This window comes from Eumetopias jubatus, unplaced genomic scaffold, assembly GCF_037043125.1.
Source record: "Eumetopias jubatus isolate StellerSeaLion01/CBP00866 unplaced genomic scaffold, mEumJub1_p1.0 scaffold_6, whole genome shotgun sequence".
Lineage (NCBI taxonomy): Eukaryota > Metazoa > Chordata > Mammalia > Carnivora > Otariidae > Eumetopias > Eumetopias jubatus.
In genome coordinates this window covers 78,275,903-78,290,250 of record NW_028274812.1, presented here as the reverse complement: position 1 = coordinate 78,290,250, position 14,348 = coordinate 78,275,903, and the positions used below count along the sequence as shown (strand labels likewise).

The 14,348-nt window shown below is 39.8% G+C and overlaps 1 pseudogene; it reads right to left on the bottom strand.

Moving 5' to 3' along the window:
- Positions 1 to 11,473: 11,473 nt before the first annotated feature.
- On the bottom strand, positions 11,474 to 11,881 carry LOC148164093 (stomatin pseudogene; annotated as a pseudogene).
- Between the last annotated feature and the right edge of the window lie 2,467 nt (positions 11,882 to 14,348).

The following is a 14,348-nucleotide window of genomic DNA, read 5'->3' as shown; positions in this document are numbered from 1 at the left end:
GACATTAATAACAGTACCCACCAAATAGGATGACTATAAAGAGTAAATTCATATGTATATAAAGTGTTTTGAACAGCACCTGACATGTAACATATGACGTGTTTGCTGTTTCTAGTTTCAACATCTCTATTTGATTGTGTCAGTGGTACCTAAACCCTACATGTCTGAAATCAAAGGTATTCACTTTCCAAACCTGCTGTACCTCCAGTACTCCCTGTCATAATCAAGCGCACCACTGCGCATGTAGTTATAAAAATGAAAAGCTAAGGGCCATCCTTTATACCTCTTCTCCTTACTCCTCATATCCAAGCTATCAGTAAGGATGGTCTATTTTATTCCTAAGTACTTCTTAAATCCATCCATTTCTCTCCATCTCCTCTGCTGGGATGGAGTCCAAACAGCTTTCATCTCTTGCCTGAGTTACTACAAGAGCCTCCTGAATGATCTCCTTATAAACACTCTTGCCTTCTCTAAACCTCTCTCCACTGAGTGATCTGTGCTCTTCCCCTGCTTTGAAACTTTCAAAGCTTTCTACTGCTCCCTCAATAAAGACCCAAATTCTGAATTGGTCCTTGCCTCATCCCACTCCCTTGTGTCTGTGCTCTAGCACTAATACTCTCTCTCATCTCTTGACCATGCAGTCTCCATCACTAGCCTTTTGCCTACAGTACCCTCCCCTCTTCACCTTGATGATACCCGGCTCAAACAGCACCTGCTCAGGGAACTGTCTTGAATCCTCACCCTCAGGTCAAGTATAGAGCTTCACACCCTCTATTTTTCCTCTTGTAATTTATACATTTATATCTATGACTGTATAGTTTATGTCTGTTTTCTCCACTAACTGTAAGCCCCATGAGAGTGGAGACCATGGCTGTTTTTCTCACCCTACCATATCCCTACTACCTTATAAGTAGCCTGGAATTTAGTATATGCTTAATATGTTGTTGACAATTGAGTTAAAGAACCCAGAGCCCTGTTCAACATATCTATTAGTGATTTGGATAAAACCATAAAAATACTTTGATCAAAATTACAGAGCTAAAACTTCAAAAAATTAAAAATAGAACTACCATATAATTCAGTAATCCCACTGGATATATATCCAAAAGAATTGAAATCAGGATCTAGAAGATGTATGTGTACTCCCATGTTCACTAAAACATTATTCATGATAGCCAAAACATGAAAATGACACAAAGGTCCACTGACAGACAAATGGATAAAGAAAATGTGGTAGATACATACAGTGGAATATTATTCAGCCTTTAAAAAGAAGGAAATCCTATCATTTGCCACAACATGGATAGACCTGAAAGACATTATGTTAAGTGAAATAAGTTGGTCACAGAAGGACAAATACTACATGATTCCATTTATACGAGGTATCTAAAATAGTCAAACTAATAGAAGCAGAAAACAGAGTGGTGTTTGCCAAAAGATTGAGGGAAGGGGGGAAATGGTGAGTTGTTATTCAGGGGATATAAAGTTATAGTTATACAAGATGAATACATTCTGGAGATCTGTATGATTAGTACCTGTAGTTAACAATTTGGTATAAAAAAATTATAGAGGTTAAGGAAAAAACAACTGGGGCAAGTACAACAAATGTAAGATTCAAAAATATCTTAAAAGAATGAAATAATCATAATTTGAAGCAAAATTTAATCAGGATATGTATAAAACAATGCATTAAATTTTAAGAAAAGTTTTCTGCAGAAATAGAGTATCAGGAAGATGACTAGATAAAAGTGTAGGGGCACCTGGGTGGCTCAGTTGGTTAAGCATCTGCCTTCGGCTCAGGGCATGATCCCAGGGTCCTGGGATTGAGCCCCATGCAGCATTCAGCATTGGGCTCCCTGCTCAGTGGGGAGCCTGCTTCTCCCTCTCCCTCTGCCTGCTCCTCCCCCTGCTTGTTCACTCTCTCTGTCAAATAAATAAATATTTTTTTTAAAAAAAGTGCATTTGGACACAGCTAAGTGAGAGTGGGAGGGTGCATCCTGAGGTGAATTAACAACATGCTGGGACTGCAGAATGCCTGATACCACCTTGGGCTACACTAATAAGCCAGCCATCCTGAAAGTGAGGGGGAATATGGATGCTCTCCCTTGTCCCTGTTGAGATCACAGCTGACAAATAGTGTTAAACCAGAGGATGAGGAGAAGGAAATATGTATACAACACAGACAAAGGACTGCATACTTTGTGTGGACCCCAAGATCTAGAACCAAGATATATGAAAGGAAGCAGATTTATGTGTAATTTAAGAGTTTTCCAACACGAGAACTTTATAAAATGCTTTCTCAAAGATAAAGTTCTAGATTGAGTGACATATTAAACTTGGGCTCCCCTGCCACCTCTCAGAAATGCTATGGAGGATATCCCTGTGTTGGGGAAGGGAGTTTGACAAAAGCTGACTTACAAAAGCTGACTTACAATTAACTTCTCCAACTCTAAGCTGCTGGGGTTCAGTGAATTGGTGGTGGGAACCTCACCTGGAGGAACCTGATGTGATAGAATGGATTATTGGTTAGCAAACAGTCTTTTGACTCCCTCTCCCTGGGGTAGAGTGTAATTCCCTAACCCCGTTGATTTTAGGCTTGGTCGTGTGACTTGCTTTGGTCAATGAAATGTTGGAGGCTGTGGCTCAAGTAGAGTCTTTAATTGTGCTTGCTCAATTCAGCTCTGCTCATGAGCCCCTGTGATCAACTATGAGATGCTCCCAGTAGCGACGACCCCCTCAGCCTCAGCTTCAGAATCAACACGCGTAGATCAGGCCTGAACCCAGTCCACAGCCTGCAGCTAAGATCAGCAGACCCCAGCTGATTCCCAGGTCCATGAGGGTGAGAATAAATGCTTCTTATTGTAAGCCACTGAGCAGTGAAGTAGTTCATTCAGGATTTTTGTGACAAAAGCTGACTTACAAATACCTGATTCTCCCTAACCTGAGACAATCCCAACTTTTACTCATATCAGGCCCTTTACTGGTTGTGGTTCTCCCTGCAGCTCTCTTGCCTTGTGATTCCACCTTGTACGGTTGTACGGGGGCAGAGAAGGAAGGTGAGCGAGTGTTGGAGAGTTGACATGCTGTCCCTGTTTACAAGGATAGCCTTGAGGCTAAGGGCCTTCAAGGAACTACCAGGATTGTTTTTTCTCTTCCTCCTTGAAACAACAGAAGGAGAAACTATACTGTAAAACCCTGTGTTGTGCCTTTCTTTTTGTGGTCTCCTGGTAGTGTCTTATACCATCTTCTTGCTCTCTCCTTACTTAGGTAATAGTACTTGGGGAAATCTATCAGATTACGGAAAGGGCTTCTTCCTTTTCTGGGCCCCAAGTTTTGAGTCCATGTTATATTGTTCTCTGAGAACTCATTCAGGAAGAATTTAACAGGAAGGCAAAATCCGCTTCTGCCTTCATCCTGCCTTCTGGGCAAGCAGAAACCAGCCTGAGTTTCCAAGAGTCAGAGCTGGGCATGCAAGGATTGAGGGGAGAGATATTGGACCATGGGCTGAGTAGAAAGGTAGAAATTAGGCATAAAATGGGAAGGATGAGCCCAGAGAGATCCCAAAGGTGATCTGGTGCTTTCTCTAAGTCATCTGTGGCCTCTCCAGGAGTGGATGGTCCTTTCAGATACTTTTCCTTTAAAGCCTTAAATTCTAAAATTGCTTGTGCCAGCTTTCTTTGGTAACCTTTCATTTCTGGGTTCCATATGGTATGTGAAAGTAGAAGAGGGAAGAAAGGGTGGATGTGAGTGACAGTACAAGAAACATTTCCTTTACATTTGGACAGAGGGAACAAGTGGCAAACCTCAGATCTGCAGGAATCCAGCCTGATTTTTAGCTCTGCCTGTTTTTTTTCCTCCTAAGTCTCCAGAATAAGATACTTTAACGAAAGAGACAAGTATACTTACGTGAGTAACAAAGGGTTGTGAGTTAATGGGAAAGGAGAGAGAGAGAGCGAGAGAGCGAGAGCAATCTGTGTGTAAGGATGATAGGAAAGAAAGATGAACAGAAAGAACATGTGCCAGACACTATAGTTCATAGATGACATATGGTTTTTCACTCAATACTCACAGTAGTCCTTTTGTAACCTTTCTTACATAGAAATAGGGAAAAATGGGATAAAGGGAAGTCTAGTAATTTGCTCAAGATCCCACAGCTAATTGGAGAGTTGGGAAAAGAACCCAGGTAGAGCTAGGATTAGAACCCAGATCTACCTCTAGAAAGTGGAACAAAAGATGAATATCATTCAGACTCAATCCTACACATAGATGTTCAAATATTGCATGATTTGAGAGACAAAAAAAAGGTCCTCTAGTCCAAAATGGATTTTGCACTTACTTATCCTGAGGCTTAGATTTCCACTGTTATATGTCCCTTTCACTGAGCTAAATCCACATTTGTCCGACCGGGTTATGCATAGCTTGGCAGGTATGTGGCAGTGTGCTTGGAGATAGTTATAGGAGAATCATGGTATGTTGTTCAAGAACAGTGATTTCATGCCAGATTATGAAAGAAAAAGTTTTAGCAAAACAAACATTGATATTTTATAAGATGCAAATTTGAACTGAGTTTAAAAGATAAAATGTGAGAAATTTCATGTTTGCTTTATGCCACAATCCCAGCATATGAATCCAAGCATATGAATTCTTTCAGTGAGTCCTCATGGGCTACTTCGTTGGAAAAGTTTGAGGTGCCCTAGTTGAAGGTACCTTGTCCCCAGGAAGCCTCTGGGAAAACGAAAACCTGTTGACTGGTAATGGTGAAAGAACATTTACATTCCCTGCCAAATATGAGGACTTGAGGACAGATGAATTTATTAGCTTAGACTCATCAGCCCAGAAAAAATACTTGAAGTAATGAGACCCCAGAAGCATAAGTTTGATTGAATTCTGGGAGCATAGAAATAATTTCCGTTGAGCAACAGTGGGGAAGTGCCTCGGTGGGATGTCAGAATAATATATGTAAGGGATGGAGTTACTAAAGAGGTCAACTTTTCCTCTATCAACCATTAATTCTCTCTCCATCCCACACCCCTTGTTAGAGAAACTTCCCAGGCTCCCTTTGCAGAGAGAATGCTCACAGAGACCTGTTAAATAGGGGAGCCAACCATGTGACACAATCTTTCCTCTGCAGTCACAGCTGACTTAGCCATACGCAGATACTAGACCCAAAGCAATGCATTTGGAATGTGTTTGTGTATATGAAAAAAGCCAGGAATCCTTGTATTCAGGAATAGGAAAGTCAAAGTTCAAGATCTGACTTTAGTCATTGTGAGCTGAAGATAATATAATGCTAGAGATAATGGTAGCCATGTGCATGCTAAAGCAGGGAAAGCCAGTGTGCCAAAGAGAAAAGACAAAACCAGATGTGCAAGGAGAAGCAATCAAGAGAACAGGCAGCTCTGGAGAGAGAAAAGCTGGGTCTTCAGTTTCCGAGTTGTGGTCCCTTGTGAAGTCTGGATGTTTGGTGGACTACCTCTGTACCTTACCCATGAATTCCCCTCCTTGCTTAAGCTGGCTAAAGTGGGTTTCATTCTTTGTCACTAAAGTTTCCTGACAAAGACAGAGGGATGTGATCAAAACCCCTTTACTTGGGTGTAGAGTTACTATGTAATTTATCATCCTAACTGGGACACTTGGGGGCGCTGTTAATAATTACACTGACAAAACAGGAAACCCAGAACATATAGCCACCCTTCCCTATGTGGTTAAGAAGGGAAATGAGATGTTAACTGCTTGTATTTCCCAGGCACTGTTAGCTGCTTAATATAGGCCATCTTGTCTGATCGCCACAACAATCCTATCAAGCTTGTCCTCTCTCTGACCAGGAACTAGAGCTAGAGGGATTACCCAGGATGTGGGTAGAAGGGCCAGGATAGGAGCCCAGGTCTAGCTGACCCCAGGTTCTGTGCTCTTCTCTCCAGGCTCTTTTCCTCCATAACAGTATTGCATGGGGCTCAAGCTCTACTGGCCCATAGTCCCCAGATCAGCATTCTGGGGTGTTGACAGCAATGATCAGTGAAGAGAAACACATGCAATTACACTAATCTCTCAGAAAACCCATGCCCACCCTATTGACACAAGGACAATGTCTATCTAGCCTCATTCTTGTTTGAAACACCTTTCAGCTGAAAAAGCACAATACAACAAAATTTCCACTGGCAAAGAAGGAAATTGAAGCAATTCTGAGACAATTTAGGAGAAGCCCCTGTCTTCACTTGAATTATCTGAGCAGTGCAGGACACAAAAGATTAGGGGTCAGAATTTTTCAGATAATTGCTGGTTTTCCTGGTCCAGCAGGTTTAACTCGCAGGCCTGCTTTTGTGAGCATGTACTGTCCTCCCCACACAGTGAATAAGCACCAATTTCTAGGTAAGAGCTGTATGGCAAAAGAAAGAGGTGATGAGAGAGTAGGACTCGCTGTTCCAATTAAGACTCGGGTGAAAAATCTCTTCATTAAAATTCTAGTGTGATCCCAGTTTTATTTCTACTAAAATGCCAAATATAACAGGAAAATAATTTGTTCTAATTTCTATATCCCTTTTCTTATCAGGCACTTTTAGCCCCCAGGACTAATCCAGTCACAATCAAACAATTATCTGATGATTGGGGCTTCTGGGAATTGCCAGCCATTGTGGGGAGTGTGCCAGGTTTTTTCTGAGTCAGAAAAAGGGATCAGTTACTGCCAACTGCACCCACCTGTTTATCCTTGGTAAAGGGTAGACTGCCAGGATAGTAACTACATCTTAATTCAAGGTGACATAACCTAGATAGGCAACAAGCTATCCTACCATGCTGATCTAGCTTAAAGATGAGGCTCCAGCACCAGGCGGAGAAGCAGGGCTTTTTATTCCCTGAGAGTCCCAGCTGTTTTTCCTGACACTACTTTTAGAACTACTGGTGAGTTTGCCCTTGTGTGGTTTGTTGACAACATGTATTTCCAGTGGAATCCCTGACCTTGTGAAAAGGTAAAAGAATGACGGAAGAATTTGGAAAGAAATTGTAGAATGATCAGGAGAACACAATTGGAGTTGAAGAACTATTACAACCACACAGTACCATGTATTCTGAGGTCCGAGATCTGACCTCATAAGCTGTGATTCTGAACACCCATGGCTGAGACCATGTAAAAACCATTGCTGGCATTTTGCAAGTTATTTGAAGGCCAGAAGAATATGTTTGACACAAGACAAATCTTCTTGAGCCTTGTAAAATGGAAATATGAATTTTTTTCTACTGCAATGATAACACAATTGAGAAAAAAATCTTTTTAAAGTAAAGGAGCATAAAACATTTTTTAAGAACTTCATGGACTATTGTAGCACTCTTGGTGCTGTGTCCCAAGCTACACAGTATTTTACTGACTTTTTCTTTTTTAAAGATTTTATTATTTATTTGAGAGAGCACATAAGCAGGGGTTGGGGGAGAGGGAGAAGCAGGCTCTCCACTGAACAGGGAGCCCTATGGGGGGCTCGATCCCAGGACCCTGGGATCATGGCCTGAGCTGAAGGCAGACAGTTAACTGACTGAGCCACCCAGGCGCCCCTTACTGACTTTTTCCAGCACACTAAATTCTATCACCACAGTTAAGGGACCTCATGGTCTCTCTTTTGAATGACTTACATTCCTGAGAATTATTCAATTGCTTATATTATCGTTACTCTTTCCTCACCCAACTTCCAATTGAGATAAATAATTTTTTTTAATTACCCAAATGCATACCCTCAATGCATATATGCATACAAAATGTCTTTTAGTGGTCTACACTTAGAAAACTATTCCTCTACAAATGAACAGTCCTGGTTGGGGCTAAATAATCAGGGAGATTCATTCAGTCTAGCAGCATAAAAATAATCAAATAAGGAACAGAGTGACACAAAACAACTGTTGGACGTAGAGGCTAATGAATTAAAGCACAACTCCTAACTGGGAAATGAATCCCATCACCCAACATAGGGTAATTCTGTATTACTATCTTAGCAATATTTTTACTTTTTTCCTCTAATATCTCACTTTCTTCTAAAAGGTCTTAAAGAACCTATATTTTTATCCAAAGATGCAATCATGACTTCCACACAGAACCACCATTAAATGATTTTTCCTGAGAACCTTGAATTAACTTTATTTTTCTAGAAATCATTGTTTTGAATCTAGTTTTCTTCCTGGTGGTCAGAATGCAAATGTTCCAGAAATATTTGTCTTCTTTTCCAGTTTTCTACCCTAATATTGACTTAGACCTCTAAATTGGATAAAAATCATATTAATAGAGATGACTGTTCTTTAAAAAAATATATAGCATTTTATTTGTTATAGTAATATAGCTTCATAATGATACCAACTTTCCTGGAGGGCCTGAATTTTGTTTTGAAATCCTATGCAGTGATTTCAAAAGTGCTGTGTCATTACATTTTTTCTGGACCTTAAAGGTATTCTTTTTATTCACTAATTACACACAATACCTCAGATTTTAAATTCTAGTCCTAGAACTGAACCAATTCCTATTGGGAAAAGAGGTAGAAAGGGGAAAAGAAATAATTAGAGCAAGAATACGATTATAAATCTTTGATATAGTTACATTAGGAATTAAAGAGAGGTTCAAGCTGAGGTTGAGTAGTTTTAACAGTGATCTGTTAAGTTTTATTATAGCATTTGGGCTGTCAGTTTTCTCCACCTATTTACACTCTGGTCTTTCCTCATCTGGTCAGCAGCTCACTTTTGCCCTGGGATTTTTAGCCATGTGGGCATGGTTATTGCCAATGCCTTTTAAAAGACTTATGACTAAAAAAATATTTTACAAGGCTTTATGAAAAACAGAGGCTGCCAAATAAATTGGATGACATTTCTGTCCTATGTGATTCCTGGTGTCAGATAGAGACCTCTATTAAAATCAAAGAATGCAATCAGCTCTTCAAGCACTGTCCCTTTCTGCAGCCATGGTTTGGCAAAGACCCTGCAGATCTGGTAGCCCAGGAGGCCACATGTCCTGAGCGGGGACTTTCCTCCTTAGCAGCAGCAGGATAACATGACACTGAGCATCACACAGAGGTCTGAATCCTGCCTTATTCCTTCCACTCAGACACATTGTCTGTGTGAGAATTGCCCCCCAGGGAACCAGACCTCAAGATTTCAGTCATTCATTGAAATACTGCTCCATTAAACACCACCTCCATTTTGTTGTACCAAACATACGGGCAGGTACATGCGCACATGCTTAACGTCTCTGGGCTAGGAAGTTGAGAAGAAAAAGCAGAGCCAGTAGCAGCAAGCTCCAGGATCCTAGGTTTCTAACAACAAATGTTTGATGGCTCAGCACATCTTCTGTCTCATTAGTTTCTATTAATTTTTAAAATGTTCTTCTAAATCAGACAAGAGATTTTTCAACCAGGACTGGGTTGTATTTCCAAGAAAGCAGATAAAACCAAACTTTAAATTTCAGTAAAGAAATGCAACTTGAATGCTAAGTTAGAAAACTTAAGTTTTGTGTTCAGGGCTGACTCTTGAGGCTAGGACTGACAAGGCTTGTTTTTCCAAGGACAGATGTTAAGGGTGGCTCTGAGAAAGAATGGCCCATGTTCTGGACTTTTCAAGATGAACTCAGTGCCTCAAAGAATAAATGATAAAAATAAATAGCTGGCTTCCTAGACCAGGAGGAGGAGGGTCATGCACACAGGTTTCACAGGCCTGAGACAGTTGGAGGGTGCTTCCTGATGGTACAGAGGAAGACCCAGAGATCCAGGGAGGACAGCCACTTCTATCAGGCTCAGTTACATGATGTGAGGGTGCATGCGGTGGGAGGCAAGTGAACAAGAGGTAGGTGGGGATTTTTTTTTTTTTTTTTTAGTTTTCTCTTTATTTGTTTCACAAGTTTGACAGCATCTTCCCAGTTTCATTGGCCATTTTCTGTCCTACATCCAATATATTCCAGGGTGCAGATAGATATCATTGTACAGTGTGAGAATTGGGCATCTTAATCTGGGCCTTCCCAGCACACAACAGCATACCGCATGCAGGGAGTAAAATACACTGCTCAATGTATTAGAAAGACATTAGAAAAAGCACGTTAGTCCTGAAGCTATTCAAGTAGTTATTCAGAATAGCTAGTTTGAATTGCTCTTCTGCCTTGACTGCCATGGCTCAGTAGAGAAAAATTCATTTACAAAGCCAAACAGAAGTATTTCAAACCTGACGTTTGAAAATAGGCTCTTGCAGGACAATATTTGCCTGGTTCAAAAAACAATCCACAGATGAATCATTCACTCATAAAGAAGGTTCACAACTGTTAAAGTAAGCCAGCACTGTCTTATTAAGGATTTCTAAAACAGATTTAAAAGTGGTAGAAGGGTTCGGAATCTTTGTCACCTGTCCAGGCCACTTCCCCTGTGCTGGCAGATACAGGCAAGGAAATGTCTACTCTCAGGTGAGGATTATTTTGAAATACAGTTTGGGTTCAGAAACCAAACAGGTGTCAGGGAACTTTCTTCAATTAGAGTTTCTGCAAGAGTGAGCAAACGGATAAAAGAAGGTTCTAACCTACACATTGGACTTTGTTCTTGCTTGCACCGTGCAGAGTGATGCTGTAAAAGAGGAATAATTTAACTTTTTCTGAATGATTAAAAAAACTATTAAATATTATAAGCTATTTTTTTTACCTAAATCACCAAGTTGTATGTCTCTTGGTATTTCCAGGCTAACAATTCTTTCAACTGCTATGCTTTCTCGACGCACCATAGTCAACATGTAGCAAAGAGGGAGGGGAAGTTTCCAGTTACCCTGCCCTATTCTCCCTACATTGTTGAAAGTTAATTTCTTTGTCCTTTATAGTTCAGTGCTTTGTCCCATTCTCTCTGTGCTAGACAGAATAATGGCTCCCCAAAGATGTCCAGATCTGAATCCCAAAACCTGTGAGTATATTACCTTACATAGCAGAAGGGCCTTAGCAGATGTGATACAATTAAGGATTTTTTGATGGAGAATTATTCTGGATTGTCTGGGTGCGCCCAGTGTAAACATGAAGGCCCTTAAAAGGGATAGAGGGAGGCAGGAGAGTCAGAGAAATAGACATGACAGTGGAGGTAGAGGTCAGCGTGATGCAATTCCTGACTTGTAAGATGGAAGAGAGTTGCAAGCCCAGGAGTGTGAGCAGCTTCTAGGAGCTGGAAAAAGCAAGGAAATGTATTCTCCTCTAGAGCTTCTAGATAGAATGTGGCCATGCCACTACCTTGATTTTAGGCCATTAGACCCATTTTCTGACTTCTGACTTCTAGAACTGTAAGAAAATGTTGTTTTAAGCCACCAAGCTTGTGGTAATTTGATGCAGCAGCCACGGAAAACTAATTCAATGCCTCACCATGTATCTGGGAATAGAGAAAGACAATCCTAGCATTCTTTTCTGCACCTCTGGTGGTTGATGCTTGGTGGTTCCTGATCCAAAGGTGCTAGGAAGTTAGATACTGACCATTGAGGCTTTATTCAGAGCTCAAGAGGCAGCCATTTCCTTCTGAGCTGCACCGGCCTTCCCTCTGTGGGACACTTGTGCTTCTGAACCTGTGGCTCTTGGGAGCTGCACAGAAGAGTTTGCATTCCTAATTTCCTCACATTCTATTTCTGTCCCCCAGGCATCAGTGGCATCATCCAGAGCACATGGTATGTTGTGTCCAAAATCATCTCTGTCAGGGAGGACGTGAGAAAGTTTCTTGGTGCCAAAATAGGGGCTTTGCATCAGCATTAGTGATGTTTGCCATGGTGGCATTCTGAACTTGGTGACATTCTGAACTTGGTAACAGACCACATCATCCACACACATTTTCACCAAATCCTTGGTAAATTTCTCCTCAGGTGGAATATGCAATGAAATAGTGTCCACTTGGATTAAGCTATCATTCATGGCAAGATAAAGAACAACTCAGTTTCTTTGACTCTTCCTTAGAAATTGTGACTCAATCTAATGAAAATTGTTCTTTTCTATTCTTTTAGGATATTTATGCACATTTGTATTGATATGGGGAAGGTTATGACTACTCAAAATCCATCTGCAAGGTTCCAGCCTATATGGGGCTCTTCTTGAGGAAGGTGGGAGAAGCCAGACTTGAATGTCTTCATTATGACACTCCCAGTCAGCTGTCAGAGCTCAAATCACTGTTCTGACTTAGCAGAGCTGTAATGCTGAATATAGCACATTGATATTTTTAAAAAGCTCTCTGGGTGATTTTAATACACAGCCAAGGTTACAAGCCACCATTTCAAGCACTTTCTGTAATTAAGAGTTTTAGAATAATCACATGTTTTAGTCCTCAAAACATCTCTGTAAGTTAAGTACCATTAATATCCCCATTTCACTGAATGAGAAAGCAAAGCATGGAAAGGTCATATAATTTGTCCAAGGGTACACAATACACAAACTACAAAGCTAGGATTCAGACCCAGACTGCAGAACCTGAAATGTGTGTCTTCCCTATTGCTTTGTGCAGAGTTGAATCCTAAGCACACTGTAGAGTCCCTATTACTCAACGAATACTTGTTGGACGAATAATTGAAGAAATAAGCAAATGATAGCAGCTATTTGTGAAATAGGTTTTCAATTAAATTATTGATGGGTGTGGGTCCAGTATTCTTAATTTACAAAGTATTTTCACACATTGTTTTATTTGTTCATTTGTGACATTTTTTTTCTGTAGACCTTAACTTTTTATTTTAATTTTCAAAACAAAAATCTAGAATTAAAAAGTAAAATAGTAAGAGAAAAAAATAGCATTTTCATCCAAATCCATGAAAAAATGTCATTTTTTGTGTGTGCCTATATTCCAGGATCCTTAGGTATATAAGCTCCAAAATTATAGTTTTATTTTAAATAGCTGTATTTCTTTTTAAGAAATTCAACTTTAGATAGCCCAACAGCTAAGTTAATCTGAAATGGTTGAAATATATACATTTTATTTGATTCCACTTTTAAAATACTGATTTGCCTAAAAAAAAAAGGCTTACTTTTATAATGTAACATACACATTTCATCCCCAGAATGTTTAAAATAGTGACAATGTCACCTGCCTGATTATTTGACAATAAGAGAGAATTCACTTCTCATTCTATGTAAATCTGAAACTCCCTTTGATATTAGTGGAAGTAGGGAGGCCAGAAATGAGACTAATTCATTTAAATTTAGAGCAACTTGTTCCATGGTGGCATTTCTTTTCTGTAAAAATATATAAAACTCAGGAGATGAAAAAGCAGGTTTTGCTACAAACTGCTTGTGCACTAAAATAAGATTGGAAAGTGGAGGAAAAGTAGAACAGTAATTGTGAATTGCCTTTTTTATTATGGTTGAAGGCACTTTCCTGTTCAATAATTTTAATAAAGAAATCCCCCTAGCCATCCCCCCGATCAGTTTGAACATAATTCAAGCATTACACACATTGTTCCCTTGAGTTTATACCTTCATGGTTTCAAATTATGTCTAGCATCCTGCCAAGACTTAGATCAGTGTACCGTAGTTAAAAATCAGATTCCAAAGCAACAGAAATTCATGTTTTCCCTGTTTCAAAACAAAATCCTATTTACAGTAAACCTTTTTTTTTTTTAATTCAGCAAGTCATCAGTAGAATTATAGACCACTCAAAGAAAAAAAGTTCATATTAACTTTGTGGTATTGTCTTTTTCAAATTCTCAGCTAAATAGCTTTAGGCATTGGTTCCCAAGCTACAAGATGTAGGTCTCTGAGGCTAGGATGTTACTGCAAGGGATTCTCAGCTTTCTAGATGGCTGTTCACTGAAGAGTTAAGATGTCACACACACAACCATGCTACCATCTTCCATACGTATGCACTAGATGTTAATGGGATTCCTACAACTCCAATTCGTTTTTAAGTCTTAGTTCAGTCACTCTGTTTCTCATGATATAGCTCCTCTGTCAGTGGGCAATTGCTTTGGGGAAAGGATAGTATTATGTAATATTTCTTAAAATAAGAAGTCTTTGATTAAAAACTACAGCAGATACATAACTAGAGAATATAGCCATGCCAATGGTCATCTATCTTGACAAAAATATATAAAGACAGCAAAAAACACCTACCTAACTAATTGTCAGAGATCTATGCTTCTCTCAGCTCATAGTGATAGCCCTGGGCAAATAACCCCAAGTATGTCAAGAACAACAAAAATAGCACAATTTAGGTGATACAAACAAACTTTATTTAACACTTCCTGAAGTAAACAGTGTCTTTTCAGAGAACTAGAAAATGGGAGCAGAGACTGGGGAGCTTTTATAGGATAATAAAGAACAAGGAAGAGAAAAGTAGAAGATAATCAGATTGGCCAAGGCCACATAGTCACCCTTGTTTGGGGTGAGAAGGCCCCAG